General features: G+C 46.0%; 1 protein-coding gene and 1 long non-coding RNA gene across 6 annotated transcripts in view; one reads left to right on the top strand and one right to left on the bottom strand.

The window, feature by feature from the left end:
- Positions 1–2291, bottom strand: part of FAM13B (family with sequence similarity 13 member B) — an 81334-nt gene extending 79043 nt beyond the window's left edge. For 2 of the 5 annotated variants that reach the window (XM_042850913.2, XM_005295880.5), the window contains exon 1: positions 2004–2291. The gene's annotated coding sequence lies outside the window, so the exon portion shown is untranslated. The remainder of the gene's footprint in view (positions 1–2003) is intronic. The other 3 variants (XM_042850912.2, XM_005295879.5, XM_065555052.1) reach the window with 2 other exon arrangements.
- Positions 2148–17752, top strand: LOC101933335 (uncharacterized). The gene is made up of 2 exons (XR_255892.3): positions 2148–2285; positions 11916–17752. It is a non-coding gene; the product is annotated as an uncharacterized LOC101933335 (long non-coding RNA).
- Positions 17753–19557: the final 1805 nt, after the last annotated feature.

Raw genomic sequence — 19557 nt, forward strand, 5'->3', positions numbered from 1 at the left:
TCATACACCAGAGCTTTCCTACTTCTCTTTTTCAAAATATTAATGCAAGTAGAAGTAAATCTTCCTGCTTGATATCAGAAAGGGACTTGGCCCAACAAGAAACAATGCACCCTTAAATTAGGGTGTCTGAGGATTTGTTAAATATACCTATTGAAAACCACCAAAATCTCAGTAAAGATCCAAGCAGGTGGACCAGAATGTCTAATCTGTCATTCATAGTCAGCAGGAGAATCTTGGTATTATCAAAAATAAGGATGTGCAACCAAAAGTAAGAACAGTAAATTATTACTGGGTATCTAAGACAACCAGAAAAGAAAATACGAAGTAGCTAAATAAACAAGAATTCCCCATATTCCAAAGGACAAAAGGTATTTGCTTTCTTTCGGAGTATTGGCAAATATGATTACCTTTTATGGAATATTTGCTGTAGGGGTCTGCTATCCTCACCTCCCACCACCTTAATTGCTCTAAAAATCATCCTGTTTAAAGTTGACCAGCATTTGGATGCCCTTCATTTTTTTTGTCATATGTTCCATCCTTGAGTACTTCTCAGAAATATAAAGTAAAACTTAACAGCTAGCTTTAATAAGTTCAGTTTCACTTTCTATACACAGAAGGGACTGAATGTAGCCAAGGAATAGTAGTACTAAACAAACCTCATTATGTATTGTAGTATATTTAATTTCCAGCCACTACACTCTTTCCCTTGTGCTTACAAGCAGTGTCAAAATATTTTCAATACAACATACTTCCCCCTCCCCACCTCCCAAAGGCTGAGAAAACTGCAATAAAGATGACTTTGCACCAACAGCTTTATATTGCAGCGCTGACTTCCCTACCACAGAGAAACATGCTACCATTGAGGGAACACGAATATCAACTCATTCCAAAAGGAACACAGCACTTTGGTACCAAAATGTGCCTACTTGGGGCACATCTCCATTACAGATACTACAGTGAATCAGCTACAGTGCTGCAGCTGTGACGCTATATCATAGTATAGATGCTTCCTACATTGACAGAAGGAGGTTTTTTTAATCAACGTAGTTAATCCATCTCTCCAAGAGGCAGTAGCTAGGTCAATAGAAGAATTCTTCCATTGACTTAGCCGCATCTGCACCGAGGCTTAGATCAACCTAACTAAGCGGTCAGGGTGAGAAATTTCTTTACAGCCCTAAGCAACATAGATAGGTTGATCTAATTTTTAACCAGGCCTTAGTAATAAGTTTAACTCCCTAGGGAGCTCTCAGTACCAATGAAGGACCCACACGGACATGTTCCTTCGAGGCCGAATTTTGCATCAGACTAGAAGACTTAAATCTCCAAAACAACAGTCTCAGTGCTGATGAGGCCTCAGAGCCCATAGAAGACTTGGGCACTACAGCCACAGAGCCCAGATCTATCCAGTACCAACTTAATCAGTGTAAGTCCCTGATTTGCCTAGTTTTGAACTCAAATGCAACCTAAGTTCCTTCACGGGACATAAGGCTGATCTGTGGTGGGATGGAGGGATCAAGTTCCAAAGGCTGTCTTGGGGAAGAAGGCAAGAAGCCTCTGCTGCCTGTCAGTGCTGGCTTGAAGGATGAAGGCCGTACACTGTGACTAGGGAAACAGACGTCCCACAGCACAACAAACATCCAACACAGTTTGGGCTTGGCCTCTTTCTTCTCCCAGGGGCCAAGCCCGAACAGTCCTAGGCGCCACACTGCACTTCTGTAACCTTGGCTGAGAAAGAAGGAAGTTACAGGACCCCAACGAGCTGCTTCCAGAAGGCTCCTGAAGCGCAGCAGAACTTCCCACAAGGGCCAGGGTATAAAGAAGCTGCATTTCAGCCACCCCCACCCCCGGATTTGGTCGATTTTCTAATAGGCCGTGGACCTGGGTAGCTCCTCGGGCAGGTTCCAAACAGAACTCGAGTCTACCCCTCCCCCCACCTGACCGCTCCACAGCCCCCCTCCCCTCAGACCCTGGCAGTGGCGCATGCGCGGTGCCAGTCCCCTCACCGTTGCCAGGTGATGACTTTCCCTCCCCGCCGTTCTCAGCAGCAGCAGCAGCAGGTTCCTCCGCCTCTTTCTACCCCGGGGTCCGGTGTGGGCCCCGCCGCTCTTCTCGGCTTTTCCTCCTCCCAGCGCTACAGCTGCTGCCGAGCACGAAGCAGCAGTCCAGCCCCGACACAATCTGACCCGCGGGCCCCTCCGTAGCTGGAGCTCCTCGGCTAGTAGGGTCCCCAACGGATTAACGGCGGCGGCGGCGGCGACTGGCGGAAGTGACGCGCTGACTGACAGGTGCAGCAGCGCGCGCGCGCGCCGCCGCCGCCCCTAGGGTCACGTGCAGCGGGAGGGGGCTGAGAAGGGAAGCAAGAGGCGGGCGGTGGAGGGAAGGGCTGGAAGGCAGGGGAGCGGGGACAGAGCAGAGAGGGGGCGGGGCGGGGCGCGGTGGGGGAGCAGGGGGTGGAGACGGAGGGGGATGGGAGGCTGGGGTAGAGATGGAGGGGGTGAGCTGAGGGAAAGCAGGAGTGGGCAAGAGGGAGCTGGGGGTAGAGAGGGAGGAGAAAAGGCGGGGAGCTGAGGGAAAGCCGGGGAAACTGGCGGGTAGAGAGGGAGGGGGATGAGCGGGGGAAACAGGAGGGAGCTGGGGGTGGACGATGGGGGAGCTGGGGCTAGCACGGAGGGGAAGAGGGAGCTGGGGCTAGGATAGAGAGGAAGAGGGAGCTGAGGGTAGAGGGGGAGCTGGGGTGGATGATGGGGGAGCTGGGGCTAGGATAGAGGGGAAGGGGGAGCTGAGGGTAAAGAGGAGGAGTGGGTGAGCTGGGGCTAGGATAGAGGGGAAGGGGGAGCTGAGGGCAGAGAGGAGGAGGGGGAGCTGGGGTGGATGATGGGGGAGCTGGGGCTAGGATAGAGGGGAAGGGAGAGCTGGGGTGGACGATGGGGGAGCTGGGGCTAGGATAGAGGGGAAGAGGGAGCTGAGGGCAGAGAGGAGAGGGGGAGCTGGGGTGGACGATGGGGGAGCTGGGGCTAGGACGGAGAAGAAGGGAGACTTGGAGTGAGATGGGGAGAAAAGGAATAGATGATAGACACAATGGAAGCAAATGGGAGGATGGAAAACAGTAGAAAATGTGCTGTAGCGCTTCAGTAGTGAGTATCAAGCCCTTCTCTGTTTGTGCCCAGCAAAGTCCCCAGTCAGAAAGCTTTGTTTCTTTTTAAATACTTCCCAGGCACAGAGTGACTTCCAAACATTTTTAAAATGTGAGGAATGCCCCAGGGAAGGAATCTACCTGGTGTGCATGGCATGGAAAGTGAGAGAGAAGTGTGATTGTGGTATTCATCGTGGGTAATACAGGGCCAAGCACATTGCTAATAGCGATCTGAGCACCTGTTTAGATTGAGCGGACTCAATTGTAATCTTTTAAAAAATGATTTGAAAGAACCTCACTCTTTAGGTAAACTACCAAAGCTCTGCAATGCCTTGAAATCAAACTAGGAGTCCTGAACACACATGTTAAGGATGTGTCTATACAAAGGAAATTAACAAATCCATTCTCACTGAGTCAGGAGAACCAGGGGGATTTGTGGGGGGTGGGTAAATTTCCCCAGTCTAGACAAAGCACAAAAAAAGCATGGCATTGCAGTTAAGATTACCCAGATAACTATAACATGGCCCCCTGTCACTGCTTTCAGAATGACCAGAAGTGTAGAGGTAGCATTATCCCTTGAAATTGAAACTTGGGATAATTTAAGCAATGACCCCATGAAGTAAGAATTCATTTTTCTGGAACACCTCGTTGTTAACCTTCCGGTGATTGTGACATCCAATAACTTCAGTAGGGTTCCAGGCAGGTTCAAAGCTCCACTCACAAAATTGAGGCCCAAGGCCTCATTAAATGTATACATTATTTATATGTACTTTACTGACACAGGATTTCTGCCCTTTTTGTATCTGTAGTGTACAGAAAAACTGTAGATTTTACCATTTTCTGAATCAATTATCGAGAACAGTTATTCCTGAAAAGTATGCATGTTACCAGATTATAAGAATGTTATTTGAACCAAAAACTAGAATATCTAGGAATTAAAATTTCCTAAACCCAAATCTCAAAGGTCCTTTAAATTAAGGTCTTGTAAAGATTAGTGTGGTGACAGAGGACCACACTGGAGACATGAAAAACAGTACTCAAACCCCAGTCCTTTGTAATAAATAGTTGCTCTCAACACAGAGACTGTAAAAGTATAGCAGCTTTTCCAAGTGTAAGTTGGCTGTAACCATATGCTGCAGATTTATTAAAGTGTTAAGGAAGTTAACATTTACTCAAAAATCCATTCAGAAAAGTCCTTGTTCGAAAAGGACCTCATCTTACAAAGATGATATGAAAGGATAGGAAGTTAGCAGTACAGATCAGAATTAAGGTTGTTAGGGTGAGATTAACTGCATATTCCATACTTTACACTGTTTGGGGATCTTTTAAAAGGGAATATTAATTTTAAACATGTATTTTTGTAAACCTGGTCAAAGTTTTGAATTCAAAATTGGACAGAAAAAGTCACATTTTCATGTGAAATTTTCCCATTTTTAATGCTCTGTCTCTCTGCCAAAAGTAGTAGTATGATATTATGAGCTCTGTTTTTAACATGATGTTATGGTCAGGGAAAATGACCTCTTAGTGGGATCTATATTTATTCACTGTCAATTGGCTTCCACAGCAGATTTTCCCACTTTAACAGTTACTAAGTTTTTCTCACTATAGCACTGAGCTCAGCCTGGTGTATGAAATTCAAGCTGTGCTCGGATTTTCTGATTTGAACCCCATAAGCAGCAATAAAGATATTGGAATCAGAACTTAGCTGGCAGTTTTGCTGATGATGCACAGGAGAGAATGGACTCCAGCTGACACTTCTGCAGTTAGATTGGCCAACTGACAGCAGTAAAACCAAAGGAAATCTGACACAGAAGAGGTGGGGAGGGAGACAGTGGAGGCTCCTCCTATCAGACAGGTAGGAACAGCACTGGCTTCACTGTTTTGGATCTGAAACAGTATACTCCTACTCTAAACTGACTCTGAGTGCACCTTTTTGTGCCAGTTTCTCCTACCTTCTTTCAGATATCGCCAACATTCTCTGTAGGGGAAAAATATACGCAGATCTAGGCTGCTGCTCTACACTGGGGGGGAATCAATCTAAGTTACGCAACTTCAGCTACGTGAATAACATAGCTGAAATCGACGCACTTAGATCGACTTACCGTGATGTCTTCACCGTGGTGAGTTGACTGCTGCCACTTCTCGTGGCAGTGGAGTACAGGAGTCGACTTTTCAACATGCTGCCTTGTGAAGTACTTTCCAGTGGTTTGTTTAGAAGAAAGAGAGGCTAAGTTCCTGGACTGAGTGTTGACTCTGCTCCTTTTATATTAAGATATAAAAACACTTTCCCAAAGTTTTCAATAGTGGCTTCTGATGCTGGGTGCTCAGTTTTTGGGTGCCCAGCTTGGGATGCCTTGGGCCTAATTTTCAGAAGTTCTGCAGCTCCTATAGTCTTCATTTATAGGTGTGGGTGCTCAGCATTTCCAAAAATCTGGCCTAAGGCATCTCAGTCTGAGCACCCAAAATTGAAGTCCACTTTTGGAAAGTTTGGCCTTTACTAACAAACTAAGCCCCACAACGTCCCAGTGCATAGGTTAAGTACATATTATCCATGCTAGTTGCAGTTCATTGTGCTGCTGTATAGCGACAGTGGGAGCCCAGATATAGACAGCCCTGGGTTCAGAAGATATTTGCAGACTGTTTACACTAGTAAACAAGCTCAGAGCATGTCTAACTGTCATGGAGCTAAAAACAACAGCTAGAGCAGTAGGGCTGTCTACACTAGGGCCTGTTTTATTAGCACTAGTGGAGATGATAAACAAGGCTTAACAGTTTAGTCAAGGAAACAATAAGAGCATATACTGGAAGGCAAGTGTCAGGTGATCTAGACATAGCAGTACTGCGACGTGACCAGCCTCCTGCCAGAGAGAGGGATTGTTGCCTCAGCTGCACACCCAGAATTCTTTGTCTCAGCCTGGGAACCTGTCTCTGTTCCCAAACATGGATATTTTTACTGGCAGCAAGACGGAACAAAAGGCACAACGTGATCTAAGAAAATCCTTTCAGTGAAGCTCTGTTCTGTTTTCTTTTTCAATTCTGCCAGGGACGGAGCAACCCTGGCAGGTGCTGATCACCCTCAATTGCGTTGAAGCCAATGAGAACTGGAGTACCGAGCACTGCATAGGGTCAGGCCCAGCACTTCTGATCTTAAAAATAAAAGCATATATTTCCTTCTATAATCTCAAAATTAATCTACCTTGAGCACCAAATATACCATAATATTTATGAAAATAAAATCACTTTCCTAGTTGAGTGGGTGTTATTTTGAGACGGCACTAACATGATAATAAAAATCAGTTGTCAATTTATTGGCTCAGTTACAGACTTTGATCTGCCACAGCATCTATTCCTCTAAAATGCTGCACTCTTAAGGGTACCTTGTCCCCTTTCCTCTCCACACAGAAAGGCTAGCAATCCAATTTCCATACTCATATCAACCTCCTCTGCATCCATTACCCAAAGAGAAACTGTCCATCTGTGTTATACTGAAACTTGGTACCTCCAGGCCTCATGTCTGATGGGATGAAGAGGGCTGAACACAGCATCCTTCAGGGCCTCTGAATGCTACAACCCAACTAGCCAAAGGCGTCAGTACAGGGTGTCTCCCACAGTGACTGAGTTCACCTGTTCCAAATCACTGCAGCCGAGGAAACAAGCCCAGGAGCAAAGAGACTGCCTGCCTTATCGATCCCCCCTTAAACTTTCCTATTCATTTGAGCTCTCTTTCCTTTTCCCTATTACTGCATCCTGATAGTCTTTCCAAGTAGCCTTTTGCGGGAGGTGATGGCTTAGTGTTGTGAGTATCACGAGAGCTATGATGCACTGGAACCTAGGAAGGGTTGACTCAATTTACCACAGAAGGATGAAAGTCTAAGTAAAATGCAGTTTTTGCTGTATAAGAGGTGTTTTTTCCTCAAAACCTTATAAATAAGGCTGTAATCAAGTTTTTGTGGCATGTACAGTTCCCATGGTGTGGTGCATGTGTTTGTTTTAAATAAGTGGAGGGATTTGCTCTGTTGGGCTTGGCAAAATTTCTCCTGTCCCTGGTTGTTGCGGTGTTCAGTACATTGGTCAGCTTACAGTCTGCACCACAGAGATTGCTACATTTCACTCGTATAACAATAGCTCTGAGAGCTGGTAATTCTCTGCCTCTGTTTCATTTAAACTATTGACTCTGAAGCCTATTGATGATTTCTCATAGCAATATCATTAACTATTTAACGGCTGATCATATTAGCAAATACAACCAACTCCACTGGGATTGCAAGTCTCATCATTCAGCTTCCCTAATATAACCCCTGACTGTACCCAACTCTGTGCAGTGCACTCTGGTCTGCCTGTCCCTCAAATGTTTTCTGACAGACTGTGCCCAAAGATTTATATGGGAAAATAAGTGGCATTGTACTGTGTGCAGCATCCGGAAACATGAAAGTGATGTTTGAGTCCAGTACATTTATTTCACCATAGTGAGTAATGTCCTAACAAACTGTGGAAACTTAGCAGAGGCAACATGCAGCAGCAAAGGTGTTATCCCTGCATGTGGCTGATGATTTGAATTCACGCTAGGCATGTTTCTTCTCATAATTACATAATACTACTAGCTAGTCCTGCTACAACCAAAGGGAAACCAGTCAGCTCAAAAAAAAAAAAAAAGTACCTGAAACTACTTTTAAAATACTAGACCTGCCCCAAAATTCTCCAACCAATTGGTGATTTTACAGTCACACAAATAAAACAACTCCCTCCTTTTGCTGTGTGCAAGACCCCTATACAAATAGCATGGGTGAGACTGGGGATTGACTGACTATGCAGGGGAAAGAGTGAAACTGACTGTACACAAGAGACCAGATTCTTCAAAGGGCTCAGCCAGTTTTTCAGAAGACCTCAGTGCCCGCAACGGGGGCCAGGTTGTCAAAAAGCTCCCGTTGCTCTGCATGTGAGCTTCTGGTTGCTCAGCACTTTTGAAAAATGGGTCGCCTCTCTTTGGAAAGTCTGGCATCTCTCCAGGGAGCTGAGCCTGTCTGAAAACTCTGGCCAAAGTCCGGTCAGATGCAGAACCCCAACCATCTGAAAAACCAAAGTGTTTTCCCCTCATCTCTTTTACTTGTAACAACCGTAACTGCTACTTGTTACAATAGAAATAAAATATTTGTGTGATTCATAGATGTTCATGTCCGAACGGACCATTATGATTATCTAGTCTGACTACCTGCATAATAAGACGAAGTTGATGTGACCCTTTAAAGGGACAGTCAGGTTGTTCCAATGCCAACTCTTAGTTACCATATAATAGTGAAGATTCCAGCAGCCATCTGCCTGTTCATTCCCACCTGATAGAAAGATACATTGTCAACCCCAATAACGCCTATATTTTCAGAGGGAGGGTGGGGGTGGAAATAACTTGCTCTTAGGTTTGGTTCTACATGTAAAAGTTGGACGACGCATATACAGAGCACCCCTCTTGGTCTGCTAATTGCCAGGGCATACCTCAAGGCTTAGCTGGTTCCTGAGGAGGGGGGACAAGAGGATGCATTAAAGAGTGTGGAAGTAGGTTGGAGAGCTGTAATACTGATCCCAGTAGGTAAACGGGGGCACTCATGAGGAGTTTATTTGGTATATTATGGTCATGATTTTAATGTAGGTGCATCTTGGCCAAAAGGCCAGGAGGCATTCTTTATAAATACACGTTAATTCATTTTCCTCAGTGCACAAAGGGAATTAGCATTAATGTCAGTCTCCAGACTCACCCAGGGCCTGATCCAAAGGCTACTGAAACCAATGGAAAGACTCCACATTGACTTAAATGGGCTTTGCATCAGGCTCCAAACAGCTAGGAATTCTTTTTTTTTTTTTTCCCAATCAATAACTTTAAAATAACTGGACTGAGAGTAGCCAGATTGAACAGCAAAAAGGATTACTCTGATAATCTTGCAGCGTATGTCCAGGGGTGCAGCTAAACCCCCTTGACAGTAGGATTTATCATCACAGAGATGCTGACGAATTGAGTGCAGTGGCATTAGCAAACACTGCTGTAATGCTTGGAACTAACTGCGTTCTACATACTGTGTGTTCTCATTCAGCTATCCTAGAAGATAAAATGCATTTCAAGGCTAAGCAAAGTACACTAAGGAGTTACCAACCACTCTTCAAGGTTCGGGGGGGGGAATCAGTAATGCAGAGACATGATATTCTCCATGGTATTAGAGTAGCAGCTGTGTTAGTCTGTATCCGCAAAAAGAACAGGAGTACTTGTGGCACCTTAGAGACTAACAAATTTATTAGAGCATAAGCTTTCGTGGACTACAGCCCACTTCTTCGGATGCATATAGAGTAGTTTCTCTCTGAAACTAGGGAGTTCCTCTGGCAGCAGAACCAGTGGGATTCAGTAGCATGAGGGGGGAAGCAGGGGAAAGGCTCTGCAAGGGCTTCTTGCACCGAGTTAGGGTCCGCTCATAGGCAAGTCTCCTGTTCTCCTTCAAGGGATGGTGGGGATCTCTCCAGAGATTAGGTTGAAGTAGCCTCCATGTAGCTTTGTAGCCCCTCCGTGACTGGGAGAGAGATTCTTTATCCCTCCTCTCCAACACATATTCCTAGCAGCCCTACTCAAGCCATTGCTGGTCTCTGGATTTGGCCCTAATTTTTTCCTATATCTCCAATTCAGCAAAGCATTTAAGCATGTGCTTAAGTTCCATTGCCTTAAATGGGATTTAAGAATATGCTCAGGTGTTCTGCTGAGTTGGGGGCTAAATACTATACTATGGTACATACCCTTTTAACTGCAAATGCTAGATTATAGGATAACTCGTGATCCGGGCCCCATAAAACAAGTGAAGGATGGGGAGAAAACTTTAGCTCTATATATCCTTGGTCGAGTGGCTTAAAAATCAGAATTGAATCTCCTTTTTGTGCAGGTTGATTTTTCCCTTAATGGCCTTCATCTCTTTTTTTGCAGCCATGGTCAGTGGTTCGCACAAGGGCTGAGCTAGGCGAGCAGCAAACGAATCAATATTCATAGCGAGGGGACGGAGAGGAGGGATTAGTACGACTTTCTGAACCCCAGACTGACTCAGTCATGAAGCAGCAAAACGATAACAGCATATGGCTTTAGTAGCTTTTCCTTGGTTGCGCCTGTGAATATTTACTTCTGGTGCTTCAATGCAGATTGCAGTAACATCAGACAGTTTTAAGGAAGGGATAAGGAATCATTTTATTTGCCATCTCTGAGCCAAATCCATCCATGAGGGAAGCTCTCTTGAAGTCAGTGAAATTACATACAGGATAACTTTGATCCTAAATTTCTACTCTAAAAAACAGCAGTTAACGCAGGAGAGTGTTGACAGCAAAAGTGTTTAATACAGGTACATTCGCTGGATTTTTTTTAAAGGAAAATCTAATCAAAAACATTGAGCATGCAACTTGAATATTGAGTGCAAGAGTTAACCAAGCATTCTGTGAACCAGTCCTCCCATTGTTAAGCAGAACTATTCACACCAGCTAAGCCAGAAGTGCATGTATATATTTAAAGTGTGTTTCAGGCAAGTGGAAACTTTTTGTTTTTTTAATTCCAGTCAGTGAGAAATCATATTTCAAATTATTTGCTCCTATTGGATTTGTGGTTTCACTGTTGGTTTACTGCTAACAGATATTCTAGAAAATATTGGTGTGTGCTAAGTGAGAAGGGAGATTATTGTAAATTAATGCATTGTCTTTCATTCAATAGAAAGATATTCTTAAATTTCCATTTTTTGAATACTTTCTTTACACACTGATTCAGAAACAGCCAATACTTTCTCCTGCTGCTTGTTTTGAAAAATTGAACTCTTGGGAGACTTATCCCAGAATGACTCACATTAGATTGGTTTTAAAAGTTAGTTTTCAATTATTTACATTTTTAAAGCAGAAAATGTTTTACAGTGGCTGATATAGCACCAGCTTGTTCTTTCTTCCTTCGTCAGAACCCCTCATGTCTGACAAACCAGATTTTGCAGAAAGTGAAATGTAAAGAAAGTGAATGCATCTGAGGTTGATTGGACACAAGGCAACCAGCAGACGGTGTATTCCACTCAATATACAAAATGAATACTAATCAGGGGATTAATGCCCCAAATCCTTCTCTGGTTTAACTCTTAGTGAGAGGAGTTGCACCAGGGATTAAGTTGGTCCTCTGACTACACAAGTCATTAACTGATGTTTTGTCTGTACTTATGTGTTGGTATACTCACTGTGAGACTACTCCTGCTCTTATTGAAGAGAAGGTTACCTATATAGAAGCAGGATCAGCCCCTCTGGGTTTAACTTATTTTACCAGTCTCTTAAGAAACAGATACATAGTTGGATTCTAGTGTTAACACCCCTCACTGAATAGACTATATACTGTAGTTCCCCAAAGGATAGGCACATAGTCTAATCATGGGTTAGCAGCAAGTGTGTACCATTGCCCTCTCCTGGCTACCATGTGTCAGACTTGCTCAAGTGTAATTATCTCTCTTGCCGTAGATGGGAGAAGCCTAGATTGTAGGTGAAAGCTACTCCCACCCTCAGATAACCAGAAGTCTTCTTTAGCTCAGTGGCAGTGCCCTGTGGGCTTTTTTGCCCACCCCCCAGAGCAGAATTCTGTGAGCCCTCTCCCTGCATGTGTGTGGTTGCTTGTAAATGTGGTTTGTATATATCTTTGAACTGTTACAATGGCAGCCATGGTGCACTCCTGGGCGACCTTGGTGAGTGGTTCTCTTTAGAGGGGGATGGCTGGGCAGAAAAGTAACCAAGGTCTCCTCTTTTGCAGGAAGTGTCCACCTAACAGCATCCAGAGACACTATGGTGGAGCCAGACTTTCTTTTAACAGATCATCTGAATGGCAGCACTTCCCGTACCACCAAAAACCTTCTGTCTGGGTATACAGCCAAGTCCTGGCTTGGGACAGGGACCTCCTGACATGCTGGTGCAGTAGTGCTAGCCACCACATCAGGCTTAATCCCACCAGCCAAGCACTGTCTGGAATCCTGGCCGCCTCTCTCCACTGCAGTTGTGGTTCAGTTGCAAGAGGAAGGAAGGTTTGTATACCACACCCTCCATTCTGAGAGGCACTGCTTTGTGGCAGTATGGGGGACCTGGGGAGGAGATTTAGGGGTAGGGAGGAATGCCCAGTGGGTCTGTGACTGCAGAACTGCATGGCAGTGCCTGGCCTCCTATAACAGTGCCTGCCCCTGCCTAATGAGAGGATTCATTCCCCTCCAAACCTACACAGCGATCCCCTGCTCAAAGCAACCGGCACACTGGTCCACAAGCCTGTATAAAGAAATAACATGAGCTCTATGGGAATGGAAAGGACTCAACTTCATCATATCAGAAGAAAAGGCACCTATATCCCCTCTCAAAGAGTTTCTGTACAAATCTGCATTTTGCAATCTGATCAGAACAGGACTTTATTGACACTTCGTTTTGTTCTCGAATCTGGCAGCTTTGAACAGAAAAGCAAAGTAAGCACATCCTGAATGTAAAACTGAAAAGATGACCGGCTTCTCATTCAGGGAGGGGTTGCTCCTGGTCGGTTTTCAGTTCACTGTTCGGCGCCAGTTTCATTGTTTTAACAAATGTTGTTTATTTTTTGGTCTCTGGGGGAAGTAGGAGTTTTAATTAAGTATTCTGAAACCGATGAACTCTTGCTTTTGCAGAGTCCTAGAAGGACTGTGACTCAAAGTCCTGTATGAGCCTTCTATAGTGTATGTGTCCATGTCTAAGAGAAAATATTGCTCTTTGAAACTTACCAACACAATAGGTTTGCAACTCTGAAATCCTTCCAAGTATTATTAATCATTTGCTTTAAACTAGCATCTGCAGGCCTCAGCCAGGTTGGAGCCTACCACACTCTGAGCCCTAAAGAGCTTACTGTATGTAGCAGCTGAGTGAAATTCCAGCTATAGGCTATCGTCACAGTATACTGAAGTCTGACACAAAACCAAGCCCCAACCCCAACCTCCCCAGCATTTCCGCCAACATGGTGCCTGCTTGCACAGCTCTCCCACTGCCTGTGCAGAAGGGAAGGAATGCCAACCATGTGGCAATTTAATCCCCATCAAAATCTCTTAGGCACTGCAGGGTTTGAGGCAGGGCTGAAAAGAAGCACTCCATGGTACCATCCCTTGTACTGCTGCATGGAATTCAGGGAGGGAGTCAACATGGCTTAATAACTCCTTCTGGGATTGCATTCCTCCCCTGGTTGAGGAGGGAGCAGTGCCTAGGAGCTTCCCATGCAGAAAACTCTGCAGATGTGGTATTGCCTTTACACCTAGATCCCCTGGAGGAAGAGCTGGGAGGCCTTGTTCTTTTCCCACTCAAGCACTCCCAACTCTCCTCCCCCGCATGGGAACCATTGGGCAGTAACTCCATGAGTTAAATTTTGCTGCCTCAATGGGAGGTCAGTCTGACCTAACATTGTGGGAGGAATTGTTCTCCAATTCTGCATTGTTGCTATCCCGCTCACTGCATCACTGAGAACAAGCATACCCATTGGCCCATGGATGGGTTACTGGGGTGGATCCTGGGCCAAGTGCTGGTCTCATTCACACTGGTGCTGTGACTTCTCTGGAGTTACTTGAAACATAGACCCATTCAACAAACAGCATACAATCAGCCCAATATTTGGAAAGCCTGGATAACGTTACTGGGCAGGCAGGGAGCTGGGGCGGGGGGGGGGGGGGGAGGGTACTGTTTAGTTTCAATGCCTCTAAAATAAATCAGCTCCATGAATTATATTCTTTGCCAATAAATTTCCATTGTAGCCATGTCACAGATTATCTCCAGCAACAGCAGAAAACCAAACACTGCACTGTCTAAGGAGGGTATGGTGCTCTCTGTCTTACAACACAGAGGTCCAGGGATCTCAGTTATACCAATGTAACTCCACTGACTTTCATGGAGTTACTCCAACTTAACTGCTGTAACACAGCGGAACATAAACCACTATTGTCAGTAGCACTGACATTTTATCATGAGCCATACATTGCTATTATAACCAACAATCTCATACACCCTCCTCTGAAGACCACATTCCCCAGAGACACCTGACTTCGGGGTTGTTTTCCATCTTAGCTGGAGTTTAGGATAAGCAACTATTCAAAGCAGAGATGGGAAACTCGGGAGATCAAGAAGTGAAGCAGAGGAAAGCCGTGCGATGTTAGAAAATGAGAAAGCAAAAAAAGTCACTATCTACTTCATTCCTGGTTACAAGTCACAAATATCTTACTTTAAACATCCACTTGATTCTCCATATGAGGATTCCTCAGTGTGACATTACGTTTTTCTACTAGTCAGAGAAGCAACAGCTCCCGGAAACTCAAACAAATCCCACTCAGCCAGATAAGCCATTATAGTTCTCTGAAATTGCTTAGGCAGCATATCACAGTCCTTCTAGTGGGAGGCAGGAGGGAAGTTAACTCAGGACTTTTATACATGGGGGAAGTGACTGGCATAGCTATGTCTATCAATGGGCCATTGGGGAGCAGAGTAATTCTACTGCATAAGAGTGATTGGTATTCCAGAACAGAATATCCATGTGGTGAACTATACCAGTATAGTTCTATACCTCTAAAAGCCATGCCAGTCAATTCCCAAGCCCTTGGACTGAGTTTTATTTCAGTTGACAAGCCCTTCATTCTCTTGGCAGCCTGGAGATTGTATCTGGAGCTTTAGAAATATTTGTACTCTTCAAATTAAGTTGTAATCACAAAAAAATTCCTTTGGTGCCACTGACAGTAGCAATTCTCTAAACATTGCAGGAAAACAGCCTTCCCCCTTCCTCTGGAGAAACCCACGTTCCAGGCCACAGGCCTGGCCACTTTGCTTTAATAGATGTACTTGAGTATAGGGGGGAGAGAATCATTTGGCCAAAATAGGAAAGTGATGGGAATTTTTCATCTCTGTGAATTTTGTGCTCACAAAGCAAAGAATTAGTAGTACACCTCTACCCCGATATAACGCTGTCCTCGTGAGCCAAAAAATCTTACCATGTTATAGCTGAAACCGCGTTCTATCGAACTTGCTTTGGCCTTTGATTGACAGACACCGATCCCCACTCTCTGGTCCCCAGCTAGTTTTCAGAGCTCTCACAGCCCCTACTCTAGGCTGAGAGGCCAGCATGACGGCAGCTGTGACCACAGCGGGTCTGAGTTACACAGTGGAGTTACAAGTAGCATAAGTCAGGGCAGATTGGCAGGGGGTTCCCCCTTCCATTAGGGTCAGGAGCCAGCCTATGAAGCCCTGTCTCCAGAGGCAAAAGGAAAACGTGCTAACTCACTGTAACACCCAAGCCCTCTGGATTATGGGCCCAATGCTGCTGCCATTCAAATCAGTGAGCGCTTCACCACTCACAGCAACAAAAGCAGGATCAGGCTCCTACTATATTGCAGCTAATAGAGCAGTACAGGGAGGAGTTTACATTGACTTGGGGGAGGGGGGACTTGCTTTCCCTCATGGCCGCCTCATTGGTTTGTTAGCTTTCTGCCATGCAGGAATCGGTATTGCTTCATACACGTTTTTCCTTTAATCCCTGAAATGCAGCTCTAGCAAGGCTATAAATCCTAAACCCTGACTTCTTTCCCCCACCGAAGAATCTCTGCCAGTTTTGAAGACGCTGATTCTGCAAGGGGTCCTTTCTGCTGCTGGCTGAAATCCCTTCAGTCCCATAATCAGATCAGGAGATTTGGCTCATTTGAATTTCTGAACGCACACCACGTTACTGTGCTCACATGCTAGTAACCCTCACTTGTTTTTTGCCCATTTCTGACTTTGTCACCTGTGCACCTCATATCACCAGGCTTCAGTGTCACTTCAGAAATTAAGGCCCTCCCTTGCCTTATTCCAGTGAGACACTTTGCCTGCCCCTTAGACTGGCCCTGTAGCTATCAGGGTGCCCACCCTGGATGCCAGCTTCCTGGGGCATCAGATCAACCATTAGGGGGAGGACAGACGAATCAGGTTTGTTTTTTGTCCCCTCAGCCGTTCAGGGGGTACCACAAATATTTTCTACCCCAGCCAACAAACCAGCTATTTAGCTAGGGATAGTTCTAGCACTGAACTCTATGAGCTAGAGGAAACGAATATAAGTTTCCTACATAACTAACACCCCTTCATTATTTAGCTCAACCTCTTACTGCAAGCGATGTAGCAACAAGTTACCTTCCGGCCCTCCATAGCAGGTGGAGTTCCCACGCTACTCCTGGCAGAAAACACAAACATTATAATCCAAACACTGCTTTGCTAATTGACTGCCAGCACAAAGCCTGCTCCCACTCTGTCTCAGAAAGCTGCTCTCCACTCTCATATCCTGGCTGGAGCTAACAGCATCCACCTGCCAGCATGAGTCAGCTGTAATTACTCTGCATCTTTATGCAGGATCCTAGCGCTTGATCACAGGGTGGCTCAGCACAGGAGCCCCTGCATTCCTAGGGGGATAATTATAAATAGAGAAGTTATGCAGTATCATACAGCTCATTAAACAGCTGCATTGTAGTACAGTAATTAGAGCTGGGCACAAACCACACCTTCAGATACAGAACCAAACTTTCTCACATACCAAATGTGGTGAAGCATTAGGTTGGCCAGATAGCAAGTGTGAACCATCGGGATAGGAGCTGGAGGGGGTGTGTGTGTGAAGGGGGAATAGGCACCTATATAAACAAAGCCCTGAATATTAGACTGTCCCTATCAAATTGGGACATCTGGTCACCCTGTGAGGCATGCACTTAAAAAAAGTCGCAAGAGTTGACAACACTGTATCCACTATGCAGTTCCCGCTGCTCCCAAGACATGGGAGATCTTTCCCCCTAAAAAGGAAAGGAAGGCATGTGAGGGAGAGCCAGGCCGAGCTGAGGGAATGGCGTAAGGAGCAAGCCGGGCCTGAGGGAAAGAGGCATCTAATAGAGAAGGTTAGCGGGATCAAGGATCTAAGCTGCATGGGAACATCAAAGGCACCAGGGGAGCTCAGACAGAAGAGCTGGGTGGGAGCTGGGGGTAGGACTCAGAAGGAAATGCACAAGGCAGCAAAGACTCCAAAGAAAAGCAAGTGTGGAGCTGGTGGCTCTGGCCAGCTCTCAGTTTGTTTGAGGATAAAATTGGAGTAAACAGTGCTCCTTTAAAAAGCACTCACTCCTGCCGAGCCAGAGGGAGCCTCCTACACAGCACACGCCACTGCTTAGACAAAATAAACCATGTTCTCGAGGGACGCTGTGGTAGACAAAGCAGACAGGACTCTGGCAACTCCACTTGCTCGCAGCCAGCTAGACGGCAAGCCTCTGTGACTCACGCCACCGACCCAGCCTCCCTATTTAGCACTCAGATGTGTCCCAGCAGTGAAACCACCTCTAGATGTAACGTAAAGTATAACCACAGCAGTAAAGGCCTGATTCAAAGCACACTGAAGTCAGTGATGCGTGTAGGGGGGAGACTGCGTCTCAATGAGCTTTGGCTCAGGCCCTAAGCGTAGTGCAAAGAGACAGTAGAGTCACCTGTTTGTTTTTATTTATTCAACATATATCTGCATTGCAAAACACTGTTCCCTCGTTCCCTTTTACCTGCATGTATCAGGGCACTTTGAAATAAAATTAGAGCTGAGCCTCTCATGTATTCACAGGACTCCAGGAGCTGGGGCTTTAAGAAAGCCATCAAATATCATGAGATTTGTGAGACTTGGCAACACCGTGCTGTGCGTGGATATTCTGGCCTGTGGATGGCAGTGAAATCCTTCAGACAAAACCCTGCCCTGCGTTGCATGGCTGCAATAGTGCAGAGTAGGCCTTGGGGAGACATTTCCCTACTGGACTCAACTCATCCAGCGCAGCTTCTGAATGCTTATGGTGGTGGTGTGGCAAATGAAGTCCTGGGCACAGCCCTGCCCCCCTCAAAGGGGCTAGTTCTGCTGGTGTGGTCGGGCCCCGGGCCGCACCCACCCTTGACAGCAAGCTCTAAAGGGAGCACACAGGAACAATGGGAGCAAGAGAGCACATTGGCTCAGTGCCGGCTGGATGGCTCAAGGGCATGTTGGGTGCCAGGTCCAGCACCTCCCCTCCCCACAGCTCAATAAGATACAGCCTGGGCTTTGCCCTTCAGCTGAACTAGTCACATCTGCCCTTTGCATGCATTTTGGTTTTGTTTAGGTCATAAGAATTTCCTGATCTAATCAGGCAAGATAACTGTGTATCTATAAAGCCTATTTGTGCACCTGCAGCACCAGCACAGAGGTCCACTCAGACGTGAAAGCAGTATGCAGCACATCCGTGGGCATCCCCAGCTGAGGGAGGAGGGATGGAGGAAGCCCAACTGCCCCTTGGAAACTCCAGCTCTTCTCTCCTGGGGGAGGAATTAGCAGGGGGCTTCCCCTTCCATTCTCCCCTGTCCTCCTTCCTTCTTTGCCAGCCCAGAGGGAAACCTTTGCCGTGGTCCTTCAGCAAAGAGAGCACCCAGCATTTCCAGTGTCCGAAGCTGGGAAAACAGTTATTGAACTCTGTTGAGAGATTCTACATACGTGAGAAAGAGGCAGCAAATGACAAGAGCGTATTGTTCTCTCCATTCAGGAGGTCTCTATGGCAGGTTCAGGGCATCACTCTGCCAAGGCCAGGGACTCCGCCACAGCTAGGCTACGGCTTCATTTCGGCCCTAGCCCCTGGCCAGATTTTGCAGGGGACAGGACTCTTCAGAGGGCTGTCCCCTTTTAGAACTAAGGGTGCAGGTAACCCTTACCACCTGGTACCTGCCTTTCCTCTCCTCAACCGCTGACCACGCTACCTATTTGCACTCATGTTCCCAGACTAGGGCTCAGGTAGTCCTGGATTGGGGTGGTGAGGAATGGAACATGCCGAAGAGGAAGTCAGATCTCATTCTCTCACACTGGCCCAAATCTGGTGTCACTGCACTGACTTCCACAGTTACTCCAGATTTACACCAGGGTCACTGATGTTTGATTTTCACCCAGTGCCAGCCTAGTGCCTGGCGATGTAGTGAAAGGATGGACTCATTCTGCAGCTGGCTTTAAATGGGAAAGCAGAGCATTTCCCTGGAGGAAAGTGCACACGGGCTGTAGGTGAGCGGGACGTTGTTGTGAGCGCACTGAGAGCTGCCTTGTAAACATACGCATGCCCAAACCTCACTCCCATGGTGTGAGCCTCCAAGATATTCATCAGACATTTTTGCAGAAGGGTGTGGACCACATATGTCTTGGCTTTAAACAAAGAAGGGAGCCTTTTGGGGGGGGGGGGGGCTGCATATGGATCTTTATTTTAAGGCACCCAACTGAAAATCACCATTGCTTCGTTCCAAAGTGCATTCCACACCATTTTATTGTCCCACGGGTTCTTTTTTAACAGCCCAGTCACCATGCCCAGTGCTTGGATCCCAATTTGACTTTTACAGCTTTTTTTTTTTTTTTTGCAGTG

This window comes from Chrysemys picta, chromosome 8 (genome assembly GCF_011386835.1).
Source record: "Chrysemys picta bellii isolate R12L10 chromosome 8, ASM1138683v2, whole genome shotgun sequence".
Lineage (NCBI taxonomy): Eukaryota > Metazoa > Chordata > Testudines > Emydidae > Chrysemys > Chrysemys picta.